The sequence below is a fragment of the Globicephala melas genome, chromosome 10 (genome assembly GCF_963455315.2).
Source record: "Globicephala melas chromosome 10, mGloMel1.2, whole genome shotgun sequence".
NCBI lineage: Eukaryota > Metazoa > Chordata > Mammalia > Artiodactyla > Delphinidae > Globicephala > Globicephala melas.
In genome coordinates, this window is record NC_083323.1 from 45,805,774 (window position 1) to 45,813,962 (window position 8,189).

At 40.7% G+C, this 8,189-nt stretch overlaps 1 non-coding gene across 1 annotated transcript; it reads right to left on the reverse strand.

Moving 5' to 3' along the window:
• Positions 1-7,470: 7,470 nt before the first annotated feature.
• LOC115858787 (small nucleolar RNA SNORA73 family) lies at positions 7,471-7,674 on the reverse strand. Its single transcript, XR_004041791.1, has one exon. It is a non-coding gene; the product is annotated as a small nucleolar RNA SNORA73 family (small nucleolar RNA).
• Positions 7,675-8,189: the final 515 nt, after the last annotated feature.

Consider the following 8,189-nt stretch of genomic DNA (forward strand, 5'->3'; position numbering starts at 1 on the left):
TATTTATTAACTTCATTTTGAAGTTCTGATCACTATTAAAAGAAAATAATCTCTGAAAAGGTTAATAATTTTAGTAATTTTCATTATAATATTGATGTATTTATATGCATAATTTATAATTTAATAATATAATTATACTATTTAATTATAACTTCTTTGATTATAATTATAGTATATAATTATATAATTACAGTGTTTTGAGGATGATAAATCAAAATCTAACATAAGGTGCTCACATTGCTTTTTGGTCTTTGTTTCCAATGAAGTCAAATATTTTTATGCAATAGGAAAGTTGTTAATATAGAAATATATGTGATATTAGATTTTTTCACTGGGCTCTTAGGAATATATCTACTATAAGCGAAGAAGGGGCTTAGAAATAAAGCAGAGGAACTTTAAAATTTTTCAACTGCTGTTTCATTAGGCAAAATCATGCTATTGCAAATGACTTGAATCTAGAAAGTAGTCATTGGAATCGAATGCAAAACTATCACTGATGATAACATTGCTATAGCATCAGGATTGTAAAACAAGCAGCACCTTTTGGAGTGAATGGTGGAAATTTACCTTGCTGTAGGATGCCCGTTTGTCTGCAGAGGCTTGGTCCAGTAATGCAGTTTGGGGCTCTGCAAGTATGTTACAAAACACTTGTAACACATTTGAACAGACTGAATCCCTCCCTCTTGACCTCTCCTGTTTCAGATTCCTTTATTTTCTGCAATAAAAATTCGCATCCAATCAACAAATAAAAAGTGAAAATATGAAAAGGTAAAGAATTAGCTTTCAAGTTGGGCACCAGTCCAGTTTTAAAAATTTAATGAAATTAAAATTAAGATAAAGTGACGTACCAAAAGAAGATTCTAATGGTTAAAACCTGGTTCGATGGAGCAAAATTTGTACTTGGAAAGCTTCTTTTCTTTGTCTCTTGCTTTTCTGAAAGTGAGTGGTCTTTTTGCCTGTGTGATACTGCTCATTCTAAACTTAGAAAACCTTGCAGGACTTCCCTGGCAGTGTTTTTACTGCCAGGGCCCCGGTTCAAGCCCTGGTCGGGAAACTAAGATCCTGCAAGCCGTGCAGCGCGGCCAAAAGAAAGAAAGAAGAAAAAAAGAAAACCTTGCTTAGAAAATCTTTTGCTTGGCTCTCCTCTCAGGATTTTATCGTTTTTACATATTTATGAACTTCTCCCAGAGCAGTAACAGTAAAAAATTGCCAGAAGGCCCTGTCCATACCCTCTGAGGTAATGATGTCAACCTGTACTGGACCAGGCAGTATACTGTCATCTCTTTGTCTTTGCATATCTTATTGTCTCTGCTTAGGGCACTCTCCTTTGTAAACCTGGACGTGGATTTGTTAGAAAAATATAAAGTAATGGACTCTTTTCTCCTAAATGCACATACACAGAATTTTGCATACCCTGCCTGGCTTAGACAGAGTCCCCTACAAAGTAATCCTTGCACTGCCAGACGCTGATGGTGTGCCCACATCTGTCACTGTATTTGGAATATTTGTTTATGTATTTGACCGTCTCCAGGATGCTAAACTCCTAGAAGATGAGGTCTATCCCTTATCCAGGTTTTATCTCCTGGACGCTCAATATATATTTGTTGAATGAATAGATGCCTTGAGTTTCAGCTACTTGAGGCTCAATTTGTCACCAGTTATAGATATTTAAGGGCAAATTCAAAGACTGGACACAGGGGTTTCTCAACAAAGGTTGAGTGAATGCTGCAACATTTTAATGCCTGAATGTATGGTACTGTGTAATGGAAAAGGTGTTTATCATGTATTAATTTTGTGAATAAGCCAAGCCCCACTCCCGCTCTCTCTTTCACACACACACACACACACACACACACACACACACGTTCTAGTTAGAACTGGACAGTATAAGAAAGCTACTAAAATATCCAGTCGTTCATATATAACAAGACATTTGTATATATTTAATATGTTGATGCTCTGGGATTGTAAGGATCCTACCTAAGGATAAAGAAGTATCAATAATCCCACATTTCTCCATTCTGAAGAGAGTCATCAAGAAATTAAGCCAGATATTTCTAGGCTTGCTCTGAGATTGTTAACTGGCCCTGCTACCTCCTAGATATCATGCCAGCACTGACGCCCACCTTAAGATGAAATAAGAGGAACAGACAGGGAAGAGAGAGGGTATACTAGTTTTCTATTACTGCATAACAAATGGCTTAATGGCCACAAACGTAATGGCTTCAAACAACATGAATTTATTATGCAACAGTTTCCCGGGGTACAGGTTAGTTGAGTCCTCTGCTCAAAGTCTCATGAGATGAAAATCAAGGCATCAGCCAGACTGTGTCCTCATCTAGAGGTTCAACTAGGGAAAGGTTTGCTTTCAAGCTTCCTCGGAAAGTCCGCACAATTCGTTTCTGTATGCTTGTAGGATTGAGGTCCCCACTGGCTCACCTGTTCTCATCCTAGAACTACTTTCAGCTTCTAAAGGCCATTCTCAGGCCCATACCATGTGGTCCCTGCCCTTGGCCCTCTCACACCTCCGATCTCTCTGCCTTCGGGGAGGGAAGGCCCAGTGTCTTTTAAGTGCTGATCTGATTAGATCAGGTCCACCCAGATACCTCTCTTTTGATGAACTTGAAGTCAACTCATTAATAACCCATTCAAGGAGTAATATCCCATCGTATTCACAGGTTCTGCCCACTCAAGAGGAGAGCATTACACAAAACATGTACACAAGGGGTAAGAATATTGGGGGTGCCCTGAGAATTCTGTCTACCACAAAGACATTATGGGAGGGGTTTATGGAGCTCTGTAAGTGCAGTGAGAGGTGATCTAAGATGGGAGAGAAGAATCTTGTTTCTTACTGCAGTCCTACCCTGTTGGTGCTATTGGACCAGCACAGCGCATGGTAGGGGAGTTCCTGGTAGAATGTGAGGTACATTCCCTGAAGTTTGTGGTTATACATAAAAATTGTTCCTTTTTATGGCCAGTGTATTTTCTGAAAAGGAGAGGACTTGGCAGAATACTTGGCAGCAGAGAGGCGATAACAGATGGTGATGTGGTGTGCCTTAGAAGAGGAGAGAGTCACCCATTCCAGTTCCCAAGACTCCCAGGGAGGAGGTCAGGAGATGCACCACTCTGCGGTGGCGGGTAGGGTTGGGGGACATTGGTACATGGACTAATTGAGAGAGACTAAAGGGAGACCAGGCGGCCCCTCTTTGAGGGCCCCAGGGGCTGAGGAAGCTGAGAGAAAGTAGAAATCTTTCCCAAGAGAGCCATGCACAGAATCTCAATGGAGACTGTTATATCAGCAGAGTAGAGATTCCGGACCTGAGCCTGGCTAAGACCTTGGTTGCCTCCCCACCACGAGCAGGTGACCAGTTACTCCAGAAGATCTTTGCCTCTCCTGTTTCTCCTTTCGACCTCCCAAATCGGAGGAACTGATTGTTGAAATACAGAAGGGAAGGAGTAACCAGAATCAGACCATTGTTTCACCCCACTGCAGATCTTTCACCCACAAGCCTGATCTACTGGGGAGAGGGAAGAGGAGTGGGTGGGAAGATTAGCAAATGTCATTTAAGCCCATATGAGACGAGAGGCTTAAACAGACCTGGACTTCTAGTGGAAGGTATGGCACGTTTCCAAGATGTGTCCATAACGAGTAAGGAGCTGACACTAGACAGAGCATGACTGAAAAAAGTGACTAGAGAAAACTAAAAACATTTCATGTTATAAACCCATGTTGAGACTATTCAATAAAAATTATAAATATATTTAAAATTTCCCCCAAGCTTCCAAATTTTTTTTTTTTTTTTGGTGCGCGGCCCTCTCACTGTTGCGGCGTCTTCCATTGCGGAGCACAGGCTCTGGACGCACAGGCTCAGCGGCCATGGCTCACGGGCCCAGCCGCTCTGCGGCATGTGGGATCTTCCCGGACCGGGGCACGAACCCGTGTCCCCTGCATCGGCAGGCGGACTCTCAACCACTGCGCCACCAGAAAAGCCCCCTAAATTTTTTATGTTCAAAAAAGAATTTTTCCCCCCATGGCTCCCAATTTTCCAAGAAACAAATGATATCACTAAGTTACATAGAGGAGTGAATTAGATCCAGATACATTTCCCAAGAGCAAGTTTTGATATGGAAGGCTAGGATGAAGTCAGTGCACAGCATATATTAGTGGGGTGGTGAAAAAAGGATGCCCCTAAAATTGCTAAGTAGGGAACTGGCCAAAAAGCATATCTGGATGGAAAAATGATACATAGTTTGAAACATTGGCCTGTAATAGGCAGGACATTAAAATGAGGTCCTAATATTTGTTTCTGAATGCAGCTATTATTTCATGTATGCTTGGCATTTAAAAATAATGTGAAGATACATCTGAAAATACAAAAGTATTTCACAAGAACTCAAAGAAGCAAAGAAACCATGGAAACATAGCTGATTTTGAACATCCCCCTTTGAAATATGTTGACTCATTATAAGGTGAAAAAAGTAGTTCCTGTGATGCTCAGTCAGCTGAATATAATTGTGCTGAATGTAAATAGTTTCTATAAAACTTAATGACAAAAGATAAACCACTAGTTGTTATCCTTGCATTGCTAGTGGTACCCGTTCCATTCTGAATTCCCATGGTACACATAAAACAGTATGCATGAGTGTGTGTGTGTGTGTGTGTGTTTATAAGTCATCACAGCACATTCATCATAGTATAAACCTTTAGAAAAATGTATCTTTAGGCAAGCAGTAGTAAGATCAATTTAGCTTCAGAAGAAAGCAGTCTCTTCCAATTTAACAATAAGAAGTATTAAGTGTTATAGTAAATGTTGCATTCATATGTTGGAGAAAACCACATGTCCTAACAGAAGGAATAGTAAGCTACAAAGAACTAATTTAATTTTTCTGGTTCAGCACATGGATAGCCAGCACAACTAACAGACCATTTGAATGTTAGAATAACTTTTCAGACATAGCACCATTAAAATCCAATTTTGTTAAACTTCTTGGTTTTAAGACAATTTTATGTAAAATTTCAGTCTTTGACAATAAATATTTGAAATGATTACCTCAAATATAAGAACAATTTTGGTAGGAAGTCCAGTGTGCTACGTATTTCGCGTATGTGCAACAAAATACGAAGGCACGGATGGAAGATGAGTATAGTGGCTGGGAAGCCACTAGTGAATGGTGAGCCCGCGAACACTCCTTGGCCACACAATTGAGACTACATGGCATTCATTCCGCCTGATTTTAAATGTGATTAACAGTATTATAAGATTTATTCTCTTTCAAGTTCAGATGTACCTTTTTATAAAAGAGACATTGCTATCTTCGACTGTTGTGTAGGATATGGATTTTTTTCTCTCTATTTTGGATAATTGAAAATTGTTAAAAGCGTATGCGCTCTCTCTCTCTCTCTCTCTCTCTCTCTCTATATATATATATATATATAAATGTACACACATACATAATACTTAAATGCTTGACTGTGCAAAGGATACTTTTGGATGGTAAGGAACTGGTATAAGTGGCTGCCTCTAGGATTAGAGTAGTGAGGTCAGGGACAAGGGTGGGAGGGTGTCTAAGTTTGGTTTTCTTCCAAAGCAGAAGCTGAGTTAAGAACTCGGGTGCAAGTAATCCCTGAGGGGTGAGGGCAGGAAGCACAAGTATAGGAGTGGGGAAAGTGAGACCAGAAAAGTAGAAAATCCAAAGAGTATGATAATGAGCATATGACCACTTTGGACAAGCAGGGCTCAGTCCCACAGGGGACTCCTTCAGAAACAATGTGAAACACACTTCAAAATTTTCTCTCGGGATGAGCCACCCACCCTCACTCTTAACCTTCCCCCATGGTCAAGAGCACCCCAGGAGCATTTTCTCCACACTTGCTGTGCAGAGAAGAGAGACTCAGATGCTTGAGATGGAAGCTGCCGTCATCTTGCCAGAGATTCTTCGGGGTGCTGGAAGGCTGGGGAGAAAGTATTTACGTTTCATCCAGTCCCCCTGGCTCTGAGTTCCTGCTTCCACTGTTTTGCACTGCGTTGCTCCCTGTTAGACCCTGCTTCCCATCCCTGTATTAAAAGTTTGGGATAACAGAGCCTGGAAAACCTTAAACAACTTAGAATTAATTATTAGCATCTCTATTCTTAAAAGGCTCCTGGTAATCTCCCTTGCACCACTGCAGGGATTTTCTCACTGGACCCTCTTCCTTGTAGTTTCCCACCATGCAGTTCAGCCTTCTCTGCCTCTGCTCTAAAAGGCTTTCCTTTACCCACTCACTGTTTGCAGGATCATAAATTCCTAAACTTCTCGGGCAGAGCAGTTTGACTCTGCTTTGCTGCTTGCTTCCAAGTGTTTGCAAAGCTTCACCTTCTACACCCAAGATGAGTTACCATGTTATTTTCTTACCAAAGGCAGTTCCCTCCCTAAGAGTAACTTTACTTCACTTTTAAGATAACAATTAATTTTTTTTTTACCCTACTATATATGTAAAGTTGGAGCACAATAAACCATCCTAACAGTACAGGGGTTTCTGATAGTATCATGTATTGTCTTGATTCAGTCTGGGTGCACTTCTTAGGTTCCCCGATTCACTCGTTTCTTCTTATATAGTCTTTGTTGGAATGTCCACCTCTTGCTTCAAAGTCCTGATCACTGATGTTTCTTAGTTTTTTTTTTGTTTACCCCAGGAATCACTGTGTAATGCTCTGTGCTACCATATAACTGGTTGTTAACTCTTCTCGTTTGTGAAGGATTAATGTTCTTATAGCAGGGAGAGAGTTTTCTGGATTGTAGTTAAAATGGAAAGCAGCTTCCCTCCCCCACTCAGCAATTTAATCTTCCTTCTCCCATTTGGGTCAGACTATGGCACTTGCTGGGTAATGCCATTCAAACCTCTCCAGGCCACAGTAGCTCTGAACATTACTGTTTGGTTATGCACGTTTGAATGGTGCCCGTTGATTTCCTTTTATAATTATCAGAGGATACAAGAGAGATTCTCAAATTGAGTTTGAAAAAGACTTGTATTTCAAGCTGCAAGTCCTCTATCCTGAGCTGAGCTGAGCAGGTAGTTTTAGGAAAACTTTAGGGAAATAAATACATTATTTATTTGCTCTGGAGCTTTTAATGTTGACATTATCCCTCTTTTACCATGAGGGAGTTTGACTAATGGCTTAGCCATGGCTATAATAGCTAGAAATTAGAGGAGAAAAAAAAAAGGAAGGCAAGATTCTCTCCAATCCCCACCTCCACCCCAATCCCCAGGCTAAGATGCACTGTTTAACAATCATTCTTTTAGGAGGGAGATGAGTTCTGATGAAAATACAACTTCAAGCAAATGCTAAGCCCAGCTTTCCTTTTTTTTTTTTTTTTCTTTTTGCAAAACAAGGCAGGTAAGAGCTTTAATCCAGTAGTACACCCAAACTGATTAAAACAAATTTTTCATTCACTTCGGATCAACCTAGATTCAGATATGCTGCTCTAGAGAGCTGTTTCCTGCATGGTTTGTCTCCTCAGTCGTTGTCCACAGGACTCTGAGAAGCTGTAGGAATATGCAGGCACAGACTCAAGGCCCGGCTTCATCTCCAACGTTGTGGAAAGGGACTGTACATCATGGGGCAGAGCCCTATGCTCCCCTACGCCACCAGGACAGAGCCCGGGGAGAGTGACCTCCTGGGGTATCCATGTTGGTCCCAGCTTTCCTTCTTAATGATCTCATTCGTAATTGGTCACAATGATTTCCCAAAAGGTTCTTGCAAATCAACATTCAGTTTAAACAAGCAACTTCCAATAAGCCCTTGAGCCAGGTCATGAAGACACAGATTTATCTGCTGAGGATTTTTAGGTGCCTAGGCAGCTAGATTTGTCCATCTTCAGGCATCTTGCAAACTACAATTCTGTTACTCCTTCCCAGAGGTTTGGCATTCTGCAGACAGCCTGGGAGGTCTAGTTCTTGCTCTACCTCTGTCTCAATCCCCTCAGTTTCTCTCATGGCCAGATGCAAATAACACTGTCAAGCTGTCTATCATTGCAGTGACTCATAACTAGCAATTCTTATTTTAAAGCACTTTCCAGTTATTCAAATGATAGCTTATTTTAGAAAAGAAATAAGCTAGTATATGGAAAATACTGGATACAATGGTAAAATACATACCCTACCACCTGCTTTGTTTAAAAATGTCTCAGATCAAGAAATGAGAAATTAA